Source organism: Bos grunniens, chromosome 13, assembly GCF_055505025.1.
Source record: "Bos grunniens cultivar Pamir isolate PY7600 chromosome 13, Bosgru_T2T1.0, whole genome shotgun sequence".
In the NCBI taxonomy this organism is placed as follows: domain Eukaryota; kingdom Metazoa; phylum Chordata; class Mammalia; order Artiodactyla; family Bovidae; genus Bos; species Bos grunniens.
In genome coordinates this window covers 67476327-67494619 of record NC_141177.1, presented here as the reverse complement: position 1 = coordinate 67494619, position 18293 = coordinate 67476327, and the positions used below count along the sequence as shown (strand labels likewise).

At 42.7% G+C, this 18293-nt stretch overlaps 1 protein-coding gene across 7 annotated transcripts in view; it reads left to right on the top strand.

Moving 5' to 3' along the window:
* The window catches only part of SFMBT2 (Scm like with four mbt domains 2), a 178145-nt gene that overhangs the window by 91585 nt on the left and 68267 nt on the right, over positions 1 to 18293 (top strand). The window lies entirely within an intron of this gene.

The window sequence follows — 18293 nt, the reverse complement described above, 5'->3', positions numbered from 1 at the left end:
ATGAAATGAGTGCTAAAAATGGGGAAGGGATTAAAAAAATATTTTTTGTTATTGGAAAATAGTGAACTTTTGTTCTTGAAAACCAGTCTCATCATTTAGAGACCCAATAGATTTGATAAAGACTAATCCCAAAAACAATACTAATTTATTTGAGAGAAAATATTACATATATATTCCTGTGCTACAAATCAGCAAGGCCTCTCACTGGCTTTTTTTTTTTTTTAAACATTTTATGTTACCTTTGTAAGCCATCATATATTTACGATACATCCCACTGTCAGATAAAGTGAAATGCCCCAGTTTCAATGAAAACTTTTTACTTTTGTCTTCACAAGGGACTACCAGACTGGGTTTCTCTTAAGAGTTTTTTTGTCATGAAAAATGAAGGACAGGGCTAAATCAGTTTTTGGCCAGTGATTTCTTACCTGCTTCAGTTCTAATTCAGGAAGTATGTATTAAAATATAAAGAGTGGATTTGAGGGAATTTAGTTAAGTTTTAAAAATAGGACCAAGGGAGACTAGACCGTAAGAATCTAATGATAATCAATGTAGTGTTTCATATACGAGACACTCATAAGCCTTTTATAATTACTGCTGCTTTTCATTTTCTGCAGTTCTTATAAATAAATCGTAATCTGCCATGGTGACCCCTCTTTTTGTAAATGTTAAATTACAGAGGTTTCACGGACAACTGCCATTTACATCAAAAAGACCTGCAAATGAGAAACAGCAGTTCCTAATTTGCCAGGTGATTGAAATACAGACCCTTTTTCCTTAGAGGAATACAGATGCTCAGCCCAGGAACAGCAGGGACTCTTCAGAGCACCTCATTCGTGACCACACCTCGTAATTGCAAGGGAAGAACGTTCTTTGAAATGTCACTAGGAAAAACATAAATACAGTATACTAACGCATATATATGGAATTTAGAAAGATGGTAACAATAACCCGGTGTACGAGACAGCAAAAGAGACACTGATGTATAGAACAGTCTTATGGACTCTGTGGGAGAGGGAGAGGGTGGGAAGATTTGGGAGAATGGCATTGAAACATGTAAAATATCATGTAAGAAACGAGTTGCCAGTCCAGGTTCGATGCACGATACTGGATGCTCGGGGCTAGTGCACTGGGACGACCCAGAGGGATGGTATGGGGAGGGAGGAGGGAGGAGGGTTCAGGATGGGGAACACATGTATACCTGTGGCGGATTCATTTTGATATTTGGCAAAACTAATACAATTATGTAAAGTTTAAAAATAAAATAAAATTAGAAAAAAAATACAAAAAAAAAAAAAGAAAAAAAAAAAAAGAAATGTCACTAAGGTCCATTCTTCATTTTTACCTCTTGAAGAAGCGAAATTGTTTGAATACTCTTTTCCATTCGTTAACAGCAACAAAAAAAGCTTAAATCCTCAATCTGAAATGCGGAAGAAGCTATTTAGAGACATGCGGGAGAGTCAAGGGAGAGTCAAGGGAGCTCTAAGTGAAGAACTGAGGTGGGGGCCGGAAACGCCAGCGTGCTTCCCAGGTCAGGGGCCTCGGATCTGCCCCTACCCCCTCCTCGGTTTGGTAGTTCACCAGGACTCAAGGTTGCTATAATCACGGCTGTAGTTTATTACAGTGAGGGATCCAGCAGGCAAGGGGCTTCCCTGGTGGCCTGGTGATAAAGAATCTGCCTGCCAACCCTGGAGACGTGGGTTCCATCCCTGATCCACGAAGATCACACATGCCAGGAGTAACTAAGCCCGTGTACCACGACTATTGAGCCTGTGCTCTAGAGCCCAGGAGCTGCAACTGCTGAAGCCAGTGAACCCTATCTAGAGCCTGTGCTCTGCAGCAAGAGAAACCACTGCCATGAGAAGCCCATGCACCTCAGCTAGAGAGCAGCCCCGAGCTCCCACAGCTAGAGAGCCCACGTAACAACAAAGACCCAGCACAGCCAAAAACAAGTAAAATTAGGGAAGAAAAAAAAGCTTCCTTAAAAAGAATAAAAGACAGCTGGCAAAATCAGCAAAGACAATGAATGCAGTGAATGCTGGAAACCCCCCCACACACGCTTCTTTACCTAGAGTCCTCTTCCAGAGAAAGTGCACAGGATGGTCTTAATTCCTCCCGCAGCACGTTGGCCCAACATGTCCTGGGGGTGCTCGGGAGAGACTCAGGGTGTCGGGGCAGTCGTGGGGGGCAGGCAGTTGTAGGTGCCCTTTGCCCAGCAGGCACCCATCTTCCGGCCGCCTGGAGGGAAACTAGGGGTGTTGGTATACATTGTATGGTTGGTACAAACTGTGGGTGCAGTGGGCCACTCTTATATTTAGGGAAGACTTCACGTCCTTGTTGGGTCTTGTTAACCTGCCTCCTGACCCTGGAGGCAGGCCTTTCTCAGGCCTGCTTCCTGTGCCTGTTCTTGTCTGCACGCCTCCATTCCGCTCGTCTAGGAGCCTCTTGGCTCTGCTGGAAGGATCCAGAATCCTGAGTCCACTCACCCTTCACTGTGTCCGCCACCAGCACCCTAGTCCAAGCCACCATCCTCCCTGGACTCTTGCGTCCGTCTCAGAATTTGTTTCTGGGCTTGTTCACTCATGGCCCCTCTGCAGTCTGTTCTGAGAGCAGCCAGACGGATTGTTCTGAAACAGGATTCAGATCATGTCACTCCTCTGCTGTGTGGTTCCTGATCAGACCCCGTGTGATGCTGGGATCCCCACGTGCTCTCTGAGCACCTCTGCTGCTCACAGGCCTCATCAGCTCTGCTCTGCCACCAGACTCTGCCATCTGTCCGGGGCACAGAGATGCGCGTTCACAGGCCTTTGCGGTGATGCTCTACTTGGAGCGTGATTTCCCCTTCTCACCCCCCTCATTGTCTTCAAGTCTCTGCTTAAAGTCAGAAAAAGCATCCTCACGCCATCTCCCCAGCCTTGCAGCCTGCTTGGCATTTATCCCCTGATGCCGTGTGCATCAGGTTGCTTTCTCTGGGTCTGCTCCATTTCTTCTTCCTGGAATGTACGCTCCATGAGAGCAGATTGCTTCTATTTTCATGAGCTGGGGCCTTGAACACTTCAGCCATAGGAAGCACTCAGTATGTCTTCTTGAGTAGGCTAGTGAAGACATAAGTACAAATCTCTACTTGGATAAAAGTTCCCATCCATCGTGGCCGCCTTGACCAGCTTCCCATCAATACATGTGGCCGTGGTGGAGGTTAAAGGGGTTCAAGGTCGTGAGAGCTGAGGCTTTGACTTTGTCAGGACTCACAGCAGGTAAAAGGTGTGCCTGGTGGAGTGCTTGGATAAGACTCCCAGTCTCCTGGTGACGCCCTCACAGCTCAGCCTCTGTCGTCTCTGACTTGGGTAGCGGTTGAACGGATCCAAAGTTATGTATCTGTAACTGACAACGCGTTATAGATGTTAAGTGCCCTTGACATCTGTAAATAAGGGGCTTCTACTAAGGACAAAGTGGTAAGTTAAGCCTAGTTTGGTTTCATCTTAGGTGATGCCTGTCTCACTTTTCATTGCTCCTTGTTTTCCCATAAGTTCATGTTTGATAAACAGAGAGAAGGGACCACTGAGAAAAGGCTAATTGAGAAAAAAAGATACTCTGTGTGGCCATTGTGATTTTTTTTTCCCCACAGACACATAAAGACAGACATTCCGTGCACGTATTTCTTCACCGCTCAGAGTGTACAGGCTGTGCTCGTAACACATGGAACAATCCACATCTGGTATTTCTTTAGCTCTTTCCAACTTTGAATTATGTACCTGTTGGTGTGTTTGTCAACTTAACCCTTAGTTAAGACGAGAAACCCTCGTCTGTTTTCTCATCTGAGACCAAGGTCACAGGCCAGAGAGAGAAGGTCAAGAGTAGCCAAGAGAGCTTTCCTTTCTCATTCTGTCTGGTGTGGCCAAAGGGGTAAGAGACAGTGTGAACTGCTGTTACCACAGGTTGTCAGGTTACGGTTTCTATGGCGACCGACTTCTTTCCTTCTTGGGCAGCTAAATACAGCAACACCATAAGACTTGTAGCTGAATTTGGCCTTCAGGTGGGACCCTTGGATTCTTCCTGAATTTGCTCGAGGCCCCCTCTGTAGGGCCCGAACTTAATTTCTTGAGCATGACAGTCCCTGTTCCACCCAGCAGCATGTCTGATACCAAATAATGAAGCAGTACTTTGGCCACCTGATGTGAAGAGCCAACTCGTTGGAAAAGACCCTGATGCTGGGAAAGATTGAGGGCAAAAGGAGAAGGGGGCGGCAGAGGATGAGATGGTTAGATAGCATCACTGACTCAATGGACATGAATTTGAGCAAAGTCTGAGAGACAGTGAAGGAAAGAGGAGCAGTTCATGGGTCACAAAGAGTCAGATGTGACTTAGCGACTGAACAAAAGGTGTGACGCGTGGTGACTCTTTCTTTCTCGTCAACTAAAACCCAATGGTTCTTTGAAAGAGAGCCTGTCTTAGACAGCAGATCATGTTCTCACTGGCCTGGGGGCTGAAGCCCTGTGATCCTGCTGGTGTTGCTGACTTGACCTCAGAGTTTCTGCTCAGTGGTGGGCCCTGGGCTGCCCTAACATGGACTCCGGTCCTGCACACCCAGGCTTGGGAGCTCAATCTCTGCAATTCCCCCACTTTCTTGCTCTTTCTCATCTCTTTAAAGACTCAGACAGGACAGCCTCTCTGGGATGGTGAATCACATCAGTTTATGTAATGCTCGTCCTTTGCCACTTAGAGAAACCAGAGGAGGGGCTTGTGTGTGTTATTCTTCACATGTTCTGGGTTCTTGAACTGTAGCCCTTACCTCACAGAACTCAGAAAGCACAGTGGGGACAACCTGTTTTTACGTGTGTTGGAAAAAATCTTGTGAGACCTGCTAAAAAGGGCAGCTTGGTCCAACAGGAAAGGTAATGGTGAAAATCTCAAAGCCCAGTTGTGTCGAGAGTTCAGAACAAACATCACATAAACACATATATAACGAGTCAAAAAAAAACGGTAATGATGAAGGTATCTGCAGGGAGGGAATAGAGACACAGAGAGTGGACATGTGGACGCAGTTGGGGAAGGAGAGGGTGGGGTGAGTTGGGAGAGTGGCATTGACATATGTACACTGCCATGTGCAAGACAGCTCACTAGTGGGAAGCTGCTGTCTAGCACAGGGAACTCAGCTCGTCGTTCTGTGATGATCCAGCGGGTGGAACGGGAGGTTCAAGAGGGAGGGTTAGGGCTGACTCACTTCATTGTACAGCAGAAACCAACACAGCGTTTTAAAGAAACTATCAGTTCAGTTCAGTCACTCAGTCGTGTCCGACTCTTTGTGACCCCATGAACCGCAGCATGCCGGGCCTAGCTGTCCATCACCAACTCCCAGAGCCTACTCAAACTCATGTCCATCCAGTCGGTGATGCCATCCAACCATCTCATCGTCTGTCGTCCCCTTCTCCTGCTTGCAGTCTTTCCCAGCATTAGGGTCTTTTCACCTGAGTCAGCTCTTCGCATCAGGTGGCCAAAGTACGGGAGTTTCCGCTTCAGCATCAGTCCTTCCAATGAATATTGAGAACTGATTTCCTTTAGGATGGACTGGTTGGATCTCCTTGCAGTTCAAGGGACTCTCAAGAGTCTTCTCCAACACCACAGTTCGAAAGCATCAATTCTTTGGCACTCAGCTTCTTTATAGTCCAACCCTTACATCCATGTGACTACTGGAAAACCATAGCCTTGACTAGATGAACCTTTGCTGGCAAAGTAAAGAAACTATAATTAAAAAAAAAATAGTGAAGTCTGGATTGTGGGCCCCTGTGCTGTTGCCTGTAGGCTGCTAGGTAGTGTCTTGATTTTAATTCTAAACACTTGAGAATTTAGAAACACAGTCCATCTTGGCTATCTTTGCTGTGATTTGCCTGCTCAGGGAACTAGGATCCCACTTGCCACACTTCGTTGTTGGTTAGTTGCTAAGTCGTCTCCAAGTCTCGTGGCCCCGTGGACTGTAGCCCGCCAGGCTCCTCTGTTCATGCAATTCTCCAGGCAAGAATATTGGAGTGGGTTGCTGTTCCCTGCAGGGGATCTTCTTGACCCAGGGATCCAACCCATATCTCCTGCATGACAGGCAGATTCTTTATTACTGAACTTCTATGGAAGCCCGTAATCACTGTTTACCTATGTGTTTGTTTTCCTGTTTTTGTTTTGTTTTGTTTTGTTTTCTTACAGTGGTGCTGTAAGTAAGGTTGAATTTCTAGCCACTTACAGTGCTTTTGTGGTGTTCTAAGTATTAATCAGTGAAAGGCATTCTCCTTGCCCCTGTTGTTTTAAAACAAACAGGGTATCAGTTTGGGAACTTAACTTTGGAAATAGTCCTGCTACAATCACCTGTTATAAATCTTTGTGGTTGGGGTTGAAGTATGTAGTACTAGGTTTTCTCATGACTGCTTTTTGACTTGATTGAATGCAGGACTAGCTGATAAAAATTGGTATTTACAGCTGTAAGTAAAAAATGGAAATACTTATTAGTGTTCAGCTTATGGATTTTTTATTTTTTTAATAAAGACTTCGTTGGGTGAGTTTAATTAAGTGCAAATTGAAATATAATAATGCTATTGATTTAATTAATGCTGGCATCTTAATGTCCATTTTTAGATGAAACTAATGTAAAGAGGGTAATTATCTAATGACCATATGAGAACTAGGTCTTTGGTAAGACAAAAGAGGAACAGTATGATAAATTGCATTGGATTTTTTTTTTTAGCATAACAGAACATGCTGATGTGAATGAAGGAATTAAGGCCTAGGCCATTGTGTATTGATAATATATATGTGTAAGACTAATTAAAACCCTCCTTTGACTGTTCTGAAGCCTATTCTTAGAAATTATGCAAATTAAATGAAGCCTTTGAAAAGATGCTTATGCAATGTTTGAGGTCCCTGAAGACCAAAAAAAAAAAAAAAAAAACTGGCATGTTGCAACTGAAAAAATTATACTGGGAAATGTTCTTTTTTTTATTAATTAATTTAATTGGAGGCTAACTACTTTACAATATTGTAGTGGTTTTTGCCATACACTGACTTGAATCAGCCATGGGTGTACATGTGCTCCCCATCCTGAACCCCCCTCCCTCCCCATCCCCTCCCACTGCACTGGCTTTGAGTGTCCTGTTTCATGCATCGATTTGGACTGGTGATGTATTTCACATATGGTAATATACATGTTTCAGTGCTGTTCTCTGAAATAATCACACCCTCACCTTCTCCGACAGAGTCCAAAAGTCTGTTGTTTACATATGTGTTTCTTTTGCTGTCTTGCATACAGGGTTATTGTTACCGTCTTTCTAAATCCCATATATATGCATTAATATACTGTATTGGTGTTTTTCTTTCTGACTTACCTCACTCTGTATAATAGGCTCCAGTTTCACCCACCTCATTAGAACTGATTCAAATGAGTTCTTTTTAATAGCTGAGTAATATTTCATGGTGTATGTGTACCACAACTTCCTTATCCATTTGTCTGCCAGTGGACATCTAGGTTGCTTCAATGTCCTAACTATTGTAAATAGTGCTGCAATGAACACTGGGGTGCACGTGTCTCTTTTAATTCTGGTTTCCTGGTGTGTATGTCCAGCAGTGGGATTTCTGGGTCGTATAGCAGTGTTTTTGTGTATGATGTGCTAAAAGATTTTGATACTTATGTGCAAGGGGACTGAATTGCATATTGTTTTTTGCCCATTTTTTATATCCTCATGAGCAAAACTAGAACCAGAGGATTAAAGATTGAGGCTCAAATAGCCACCACTGAAGGAGATTCCTGGAGTATTTAATCATGGAACTGGGGCTGTAAAAGTTTGGTTTCTGGACAGGGAGTGAGGCACTGCTTTTCTTACATGAAAATCTTCACCGAGTACATTTTAATTGTGTCTTGTTAATTAGTTTAAACTCCCTCTCCCCCATGCCACAGTCTTCCTATTTTTGTATCATGTGGGGTGTATTTATCTATTTTTATCTATTTTATCTTTATCTATGAAGCAGGGCTGGCAAGAAGCTTTGGCTGTTTGGAGAACCTGTGATACACGTGTGCTAAATTGTAAGCGCTGCCAGCTCCTCAAGTAAATGGAGAGCAATCAGTAGGTTAAGATCAAGGAGGCACTGGGGAGATGAGGTGACCCTAAAATGTTCTTCCTTTCTCCCTGTCTTCTGCCTCTCAGTCAGTACTGTTCACCTCCTGTGGGCTAATACTCTGGCACTTGTCTATGTCATAGAGAACCTCAGTATTCACCCTGAAGCTTTGCTGCTCTGCCAGTGACCAATATTCAGGCAGCTCTGTGCAGTGTGTGCTCAGTCGTGTCTGACTTTTTGTAGCCCATGAGGCTCCTCTGTCCAAGGGATTCCCCAGGCAAGAATACTGGAGTGGGTTGCCAGTTCTTCCTCCAGGGGATCTTCCCGACCCAGGGATTGAAGCCGCATCTCTTACGTCTCCTGCATTGGCAGGTGGATTCTTTATCACTGCGCCACCTGGGAAGCCCGCTCTGGGCAGCAGTGTTTCTTAAATGGTGATATTTGATTCTTTCAGGTCATGCTTTTTTCCCCAGGCATAAGGGTCCCTTTAAAGATAAAGATGCCCTTTAAAGGCATCTCGGGGACCAGCATGTACCTGGGGGTGCTCTGAGGTTGTCTGATGTCCTCTGCCTCACAGGCGAATTAAAGGAAGACGTTGGGCAGAATGCCAAATATATTGCATTTTGTGCACACTTTTTTTCCAGGCTTCTTTATCATATCTCATTCACATCTCATTCATTTTCTAACTAAATTCCAAGATTCTCAGTGTTGGGAACCACATGTTTTTTACTTCATTCTGTACCCAGGTTAGCACTTAATACAGAGTATTGAAAATACCACCAGCAGGTTGGGACTCCTGTGGACTTGGCAGCTGGGCACGTTTCCTGGATGAACTCCATTTATCAGATGAACCCATCTGGGTTAGCACTGATATCATTACGACAGATAGGATTCGATGACTGATAACTTGTAGAGCATTGTAAGCATTTGCTGTATGCATTTCTTCAATCTCCATGCCTTAAAGAACATGAAAGCAATTAGTAAAAAATACTGGTTCATTGTTGATGAAGACCGATTGTATACAACCATTGGGAGGTAATTCTAGTGTCAGAATTTTATCTTGACAGTTTTTTCTTGAGCCATCAACAAGTGCTGTGAATTGACAGCAGTAATTGGAGGTTTGCAGAAAGTGGTCAGTATTAATAGCTATCACTTTTTAACCTGGCAATATCTGTCTTTGAAATAGCATCTTAGGAGCATATAGGTTGTAAATAAGGGTTTTATTTATTGTTATTTTTTGGCTTGCTTAACTGTTAGCAGTTGGAAAATGAAAAGAGCCATTTTGGTCTTTGCTTCTCAGTCTGTTCCATGGCTAATCACAGACGACTAGGTAATCTGATGGCTAGGTCATGTTCTTAGCGTCAGACCATGTAGATTTGAATCCTGGCTTCCCAGGTGGCTCTAGAAGTAAAGAACCCGCCTGCCAGTGCAGGCGAAATAGGAGATGCAGGTTCGATCCCTGAGTCTGGAAGAGCCTCTGCAGAAGGAAATGGCATCCCACTCCAGTATTCATGCATGGAGAATCCCATGGACAGAGGAGCCTGGCGGACTATAGACCATGGCATTGCAGAGTTAGCAGGCACACATGCATTCTCTTGTCAGCTGTGTGTCCTTGTTTAGGTAACTTAACCTCTATATGTCTTAGTTTCCTGTCTGTAAGATGGATCCCACCCCATAGTCTGCTGTGAGGGGAAATAATAATACAAGGAAGGTGCTCAGAAGTATTTACAATATGTTCATTGCTGTTACTGTTTCTCCCTGCTTGAATATTTTAATCCAAACCAAGCTAGTGTCAGTGCAGAGTCTCTGACTCTTCGGTTCAGTTGTTGCTCAGTCGTGTCCGACTCTTTGCGACCCCATGGCCTGCAGCATGCCAGGCTTCCCTGTCCATCACCAACTCCTAGAGCTTGCTCAAACTCTTGTGCAGCCAGTCAATGATGCCATCCCACCATCTCATCCTCTGTCGTCCCCTTCTCCTCCTGCCCTCAGTCTTTCTCAGCATCAGGGTCTTTTCCAATGTGTCAGTTCTTCTCATCAGGTGGCCAAAGTATTGGGGTTTCGGCTTCAACATCAGTCCTGCCAATGAATATTCAGGACTGATTTCCTGAGAGAGTGAAAGCTCTGTGGGTTTAGGAAAAATAAAGCTGATGAGGTTTGCGTGGGTTATGGAAGTTGATGTATATAATAATCTCTTTTACATTGTCATTCGACTGAAAATAAGATTCCCTGAAGAGCGATTGTTAAGGTAGGCTGGTAAGACAGCCCTTCAGTAAAATGAATGGTGTTTTACTTCTAATCAATATAAAACTACTTGAGGGCAAAAATAAAATGTATAGGCATTAATGAAAATGGGAATGACATTGCCAGCCTGTCTTAAAAGAAAGGGGATTTTCCATAAGCAGTTTAACCGGACTCTGGTTCGTTTGAATAAACAGTATTGCGTGAATGTGACAGGCACATCTGTAAATGTCCTGAGGATTTACTACTTGCTCCTCATTTCAGGAACAGCGTCATTCTTGATCCAGTAATTGAGAGGTGTGAAGGATTCTTCGGAGCTTTGCAGAGGCCAGGATGTATCTTTCAACCCTCAGTGAATTTCCCATTATCTCTCAGCAGATCATCAGTTTTCTGAATCATTTCCAGGGTCAGCAACACTTCCCTCAGTCTCTCCTTAGAATCAAAAATGATTAGCTGGTGTCTGTAAATGAACGCGTGTTCTCTGACTATTAATAGCCCAAGTAAATGGGCTCGAACTAAATTTGTTTTCCAATGAGAATATCTTTGCCTTTTCTCATATATTCATATGTATGTACATTTATTTGCACACACACTGAGCTCAGAAGGTCTGTATATTGGCTTATTTGGAAATGCACTGGCATTGAATTTTTTTTATCATAAAAATCTCTGTATTTATTAGGAGTGCTGAATGACTACTTCTGCTTTTTGGATCAGACCTAAAAACCTCAATGCAGCATTTTAAGACCCAGCCTCTCTAACTGAATTTACTGTTCCACCTTCCCAGAATCATTTCATTGTCATCCGAAGTCTCATGATTTTTATATTCAAAATTAAGTTTCACGCTTTTAAATCCCTGGACTGCCAGTGTCTTGGTGGTTATGCTTTTTGATGCTACAAGTGAAAACAGTATTTGTTCTGAATTTTTCTTCTAAGCCTGCGTCTACCATCGTTGTTCTCTGTGTGTCTCTTCCTTCCGCCTTTTACAAGTGCAGTTTTCACTGTGTGTATTCTGTGCATCATCCGGTGGCCTGGTCTGTGGTGAAAGCGAAGTGAAAGTGCTAGTCGTTCAGTCACGTCTGACTCTTTCCGACCCCATGGACTGTAGATCGCCAGGCTCAGGCTCCTCTGTCCATGGAATTCTCCAGACAAGAAAACTGGAGTGGGTAGCCATTCCCTTCTCCAGGGGATCTTCCCTATGCAGGGACTGAATCCAGGTCTCCTGCATTGCAGGCAGATTCTTTACCACTGAGCCTCCAGGGAAGCTCACTGGGTGGTGCCCCAGTGGTTTTTAGTGGATGCTGATCAAATGAATGGATGATGGCAGAACACAGAATTGGAATGGATATCAAGAAATCATGTAGTTCTGATGTTTCTCTGACTGAATTCCTTTGCAGTGTTGGAAGAGGGTGTTCGCTATACCAGTGCATTCTCTTGGCAAAATTCCATTAGCCTTTGCCCTGCTTTATTCTGTACTCCAAGGCCAAATTTGCCTGTTACTCCAGGTATCTCTTGACTTCCTACTTTTGCATTCCAGTCCCCTCTAATGAAAACAACATCTTTTTTGGGTGTTAGGTCATAGCAAACACCCTCTTCCAACAATGCAAGAGAAGACTCTACACATGGACATCACCAGATGGTCTATACTGAAATCAGATTGATTATATTCTTTGCAGCCAAAGACGGAGAAGCTCTACAAAGTCAGCAAAAACAAGACCGGGAGCTGACTGTGGCTCAGATCATGAGCTCCTTACTGCCAAATTCAGACTTAAATTGAACAAAGTAGGGAAAACCACTAGACCGTTCAGGTATGACCTAAATCAAATACCTTATGATTATACAGTAGAAGTGACAAATAGATTCAAGGGATTATATCAGATAAGAGTTCCTGAAGAACTATGGATGGAGGTTCATGACACTGTACAGGAGGCGGTGATCAAGACCATCCCCAAGAAAAAGAAATACAAAAAGGCAAAATGGTTGTCTGAGAAGGCCTTACTAATAGCTGTGGAAAGAAGAGAAGTAAAAAGCAAAGGACAAAAGGAAAGATATACCCACTGAATGCAGAGTTCCAAAGAATAGGAAGGCAAGATAAGAAAGCCTTTCTCACTGATCGGTGCAAAGAAACAGAGGAAACCAATAGAATGGGAAAGACTAGAGATCTCTTCAAGAAAATTGGAGATAACAAGGAAACATTTCATGCAAAGATGGGCACAATAAAGGGCAAAAATGGTATGGACATAACAGAGGCAGAAGATATTAAGAAGTGGCAAGAATACTAAGAAGAAGTGGCAAGAATACATAGAAGAACTATACAGAAAAGAACTTTATGACCCAGATAATCACGATGGTGTGATCACTCACCTAGAGCCAGACATCCTGGCATACAAAGTCAAGTGGGCCTTAGGAAGCATCACTACAAACAAAGCTAGTGGAGGTGATGGAATTCCAGTTGAGAAATTTCAAATCCTAAAACATGATGCTGTGAAAATGCTGGAAAAGGTCAGTTTTCATTCCAGTCCCAAAGAAAGGCAATGCCAAAGAATGCTCAAACTACCGCACAATTGCACTCATCTCACACGCGAGCAAGTAATGTTCAAAATTCTCCAAGTCAGGCTTCAACAATACATGAACCGTGAACTTCCAGATGTTCAAGCTGGATTTAGAAAAGGCAGAGGAACCTTAGATCAAATTGCCAACATCCATTGGATCATCAAAAAAGCAAGAGAGTTCCAGAAGAACATCTGTTTTATTGACTATGCCAAAGCCTTTGACTGTGTGGATCACAACAAACTGTGGAAAATTCTGAAAGAGATGGGAATACCAGACCACTTGACCTGCCTCCTGAGAAATCTGTAGGCAAGTCAAGAAGCAACAGTTAGAAATGGACATGGAATAATAGACTGATACCAAATACGGAAAGGAGTATGTCAAGGCTATATACTGTCACCCTGCTTATTTGACTTAAATGCAGAGTACATCATGAGAAATGCTGGGATAGATGAAGCACAAGCTGGAGTCAAGACTGCTCGGAGAAATATCAGTAACCTCAGATATGCAGACGACACCACCTTTACGGCAGAAAGCAAAGAAGAACTAAAGAGTCTCTTGATGAAAGTGAAAGAGGAGAGTGAAAAAGTTGGCTTAAAGCTCAACATTCAAAAAACTAAGATCATGGCATCTGGTGCCATCACTTCATGGCAAATAGATGGGGAAACAGTGACAGACTTTATTTTCTTGGGTTCCAAAATCACTGCAGGTGGTGACTGCAGCCATGAAATTAAAAGACGCTTACTCCTTGGAAGAAAAGTTATGACCAACCTAGACAGCATATTAAAAAGCAGAGATATTACTTTGCCAACAAAGGTCCGTCTGGTCAAAGCTATGGTTTTTCCAGGAGTCAGGTATGGATGTGAGAGTTGGACTATAAAGAAAGCTGAGAGTCGAAGAATTGATGCTTTTGAACTGTGGTGTAGCCTCTGCTCGCTAACTAAAGAAAAGCCCACACAGCAACAAAGATCTAGCACAGCCAAAAATAAATAAGTAACTAAAATTTTAAAAAGTAATTTGAAATTTGTAAGATTTCATTAAAAAAAAAAAATGACCTAAAGAAAGTGAAAGTTAGATCTGAGCAGAAAAGGATATATTTTAAAATTTCCAAGTTCCTTTTTGAAATTTGGAGCTCATGTTTATTAATAAGGGATAGTCAATAGTTCATTTCAGTTCAGTCGCTCAGTTGTGTCTGACTCTTTGCAACTCCGTTGACTGCAGCACGCCAGGCCTCCCTGTCCATCGCTAACTCCCGGAGTTAACTCAAACTCTTGTCCATTGAGTAGGTGATGCCATCCAACAATCTCATCCTCTGTTGTCCCCTTCTCCTCCCGCCTTTGGTCTTTCCCAGTATCAGGGTCTTTTCCAGTGAGTCAGTTCTTCCCATCAGGTGGCCAAAGTATTGGAGTTTCAGCTTCAGCATCAGTCCTTCCAATGAATATTCAGGACTGATTTTCTTTAGGATGGACTGGTTGGATCTCCTTGCAATCCAAGGGATTCTCAAGAGTCTTCTCCAACACCACAGTTCAAAAGCATCAATTTTTTGACTCTCAGCTTTCTTTATAGTCCAACTCTCACATCCATACATGACTCCTGGAAAAACTATAGCTTTGACTAGAAGGACCTTTGTTGGCAAGGTAATGTCTCTGCTTTTTAATATGCTGTCTAGGTTGGTCTTAACTTCTTCCAAGGAGTAAGCGTCTTTTAATTTCATGGCTTTAATTTCAGTCACCATCTGCAGTGATTTTGGAGCCCAAGAAAATAAAATTTCTCATTGTTTCCTCTGTTTCCCCATCTGTTTGCCATGAAGTGAAGGTACTGGAAGCCATGATCTTAGTTTTCTAAATGTTGAGTTTTAAGTCAACTTTTTCACTCACCTCTTCACTTTCATCAAGAGGCTCTTTAGTTCTTCTTTACTTTCTGCCATAAGGGTGGTGTCATCTGCCTATCTGAGGTTATTAATATATCTCCCAGCAGTCTTGACTCCAGCTTGTGCTTCATCCATCCCAGCGTTTCTCATGATGTACTCTGCATATAAGTTAAATAAGCAGGGTGACAATATACAGCCTTGATGTACTCCTTTCCCTATTTGGAACCAGTCTCTTGTTCCATGTCCAGTTCTAACTCCTGATTTCTCAGAAGGCAGCTTAGGTGATCTGGTATTGCCATCTCTTTCAGAATTTTCCACAGTTTATTGTGATCCAAACAATCAAAGTCTTTGGCATAGTCAATAAAGCAGAAATAAATGTTCTTGTACAACTCCCTTGCTTTTTCGATGATCCAGTGGATGTTGGCAATTTGATCTAAGGTTCCTCAGCCTTTATAAATCCAGCTTGAACATCTGGAAGTTCACGGTTCATGTATTGTTGAAGCCTGACTTGGAGAATTTTGAACATTACTTGCTCGCGTGTGAGATGAGTGCAATTGCGCGGTAGTTTGAGCATTCTTTGGCATTGCCTTTCTTTGGGATTGGAATGAAAACTGACCTTTTCCAGTTCTGTGGCCACTGCTGAGTTTTCCAAATTGGCTGGCATATTGAGTGCAGCACTTTAACAGCATCATCTTTTAGGTTTTGAAATAGCTCAAGTGGAATTCCTTCACCTCCACTAGCTTTGTTCATAGTGATGCTTCCTAAAGCACAGTTGACTTCACATTCAAGGATGTCTGGCTCTAGGTCAGTGATCACACCATCGTGATTATCTGGGTCATGAAGATCTTTTTGTATAATTCTTTCCACCTCTTCTTAATCTCATCTGCATCTGTTAGGTTCAAACCATTTCTGTCCTTTATTGTGCCCATCTTTGCATGAAATGTTCCCTTGGTATCTCTCATTTTCTTGAAGAGATCTCTAGTCCTTCCCGTTCTATTGTTTTCTTCTGTTTCTCTGCACTGATTATAAGGAAGGCTTTCTTATCTCTCCTTGCTATTCTTGGAACTCCATTCAAATGGGTTGATCTTTCCTTTTCCTCTGTGCTTTTTGCTTCTCTTGTTTTCACAGCTATTTGTAAGGCCTCCTGAGACAGCCATTTTTTGCTTTTTCAAATTTTTTTTTCTTGGGGATGGTTTCGATCCCTTTCTCCTGTACAGTGTCCCGAGCATCCGTCCATAGTTCTTCACGCACTCTATCAGATCTAATCCCTTGAATCTATTTCTCACTTCCACTGCATAATTGTAATAAATTTTATTTAGGTCATGAAAAATCTAGTGGTTTTCTTTATTTTCTTCAATTTAAGTCTGAATTTGGCAGTAAGGAACTCATGATCTGAGCCACAGTCAGCTCCTTGTCTTGTTTTTGCTGACTTTGTAGAGCTTCTCCATCTTTGGCTGCAAAGAATATAATCAACCTGATTTTGATACTGACCATCTGGTGATGTCCATGTGTAGACTTCTCTCTTGTATTGTTGGAAGCGGGTGTTTGCTGTGACTGATAGACATGGATATTCGAGACCAGAATATAAATGACCTGCTTATGGTTGCAAATAATCCCTCAAAATATTCAGTTTCTTTCTTTTTTTTTTTTTTTTTTGCAGTATTTTAAAGAAGAAAGCTCAAGAGTTTTCACATAGGTTGGAACAAAACCAGATAGGTTTGCACGAGTAAGAAATTTGTGTGCTTGCAACTGAATCCTAGTAGAAAAAATTGAAGTGTAGGAAACCTCAGTTGTGATTCACAAAGGAAAACTTGTTTCTCAACCTTTGTTCACTAAACTTTATTTTAAAATATTTTATTGTCATCAAGACAAAGTGTTGCTAACGGTATTTTAATGGTTTAAAAATGTTCATGTCATTAATATTTTATTTTCATCCCACATGTGACTACATATGGTTTTGCTGTGGTGATATTTCTTAAGTATGAACAGAGGGGAAGATGTTCAGAGGTTCACAGAGGCGTGCAGGGACTCTAGAAAGATGAGAGGGTGGTATGTACACAGAGTGATCCCCTTTTAACCTAGATGCACAGTTTAATTCAGGAGGCCCTGAAGTCATTAACAATAAGGATTTATTATAGAGTCCACAGCCTTGGAGAGAGAAGGTTGTCTGTGGACCACATTTCTGTCCAAGACTTAATGCTTTATTTCTAAGGGGCAGCAGGGCCCTCTAGACACCTATGAGTAAAATAGGACAGCAGGTCATTGGGGTTGTTCCGATGCCAAGTCATGTCCGACTCTTTGCAATCTCATGGACTGAGCATGCCAGCCTTCCCTGTTCTCAGTCTGTCCCAGAGTTTGCTTAAACTCATGTCCACTGAGTCCGTAATGCTATCTAACTATCTCATCCTCTGCTATCCCCTTCTCCTCCTGTCCTCAGTCTTTCCCAGCATCAGGGTCTTTTCCAAAGAGTCAGGTCTTCATATCAAGTGGCCAAACTATTGGAGCAGGTAAGGGACAGTTATTAGTGTAGGGTTCTTGTGCATTAAAGGGTTTCCACCCCAGCATTGGGAGTTGTGATTGAGCAACCTTCTGGTGGGGCTTGGAGCTGAGACAGGGATGGATGTGAAATTGGCTGAAGACTTCAGGTCACTGGTCAAGGTCACATGGAGAGTCTGGGACAAATTAGACATTTAGGATTAAAATATACACACTACTGTATATAAACTAGATAGATAACAAGGACCTACTATATAGCACCAGGAACAATATTCAATTTCTTGTAATAATCTGTAATGGAAAAGAATCTGAAAAAGAATTCACATATATTTGTATGTGTAACTGAATCACTTTGCTGTACACCTGAGACTAACACAGCATTGTAAATCAACTATACTTCAATAAAGATTTTTAAAAATCCACTTTACATTGGCAGATCAAAGGAAGTCATAGATCCCCGGCTGCGTTTGTACTTCTCACACCCAATTGATGTATTTAGAAACAGCAGGATTTACTTGCAGCTCTTATTTCCTCAGGGACACGCTGCAAAGACATTTATTTATCCACTGCTGTTTATAAAGACCGTGAGTTACGAGGTGACCTCCATCTTGGCAAGATAAATCCTGGTGGCCAGAGTCCCACCAGCCTCATCTGTTGCTGGGTAGCTGAAGCGGTTACTGAAAATGTGTTTTCTTGAGAAGACAGGAAGCCTCTGCTCACACACACAAGGCTTTGGTGAATTGTCTATAAAACTGCCAGGCACCTATTAAATGGGGGATGTAGCTCATCTTTATAGAGCAGGAGGCAGGTTCTGATTGGGTGCTGGGCTGTTTCGGGATGTGTTGTCTCCACATGTCCAAGGACCAGTATCAGTACCCATCACTGATACCCTGAATGCAGAGAAGACAAGCTGTATCCCCCCACCTGATCCTCCCCAAAGCCTGCGAAGTAACTCCAGTAGCAAGAGGCCACCTTTTCCGAGGCTGCCCCCGCTGTGTTTTAGATGACGGGTTGCTTCCACTACTGTGCTGCACGTCTGTCCATGATAGGAAAA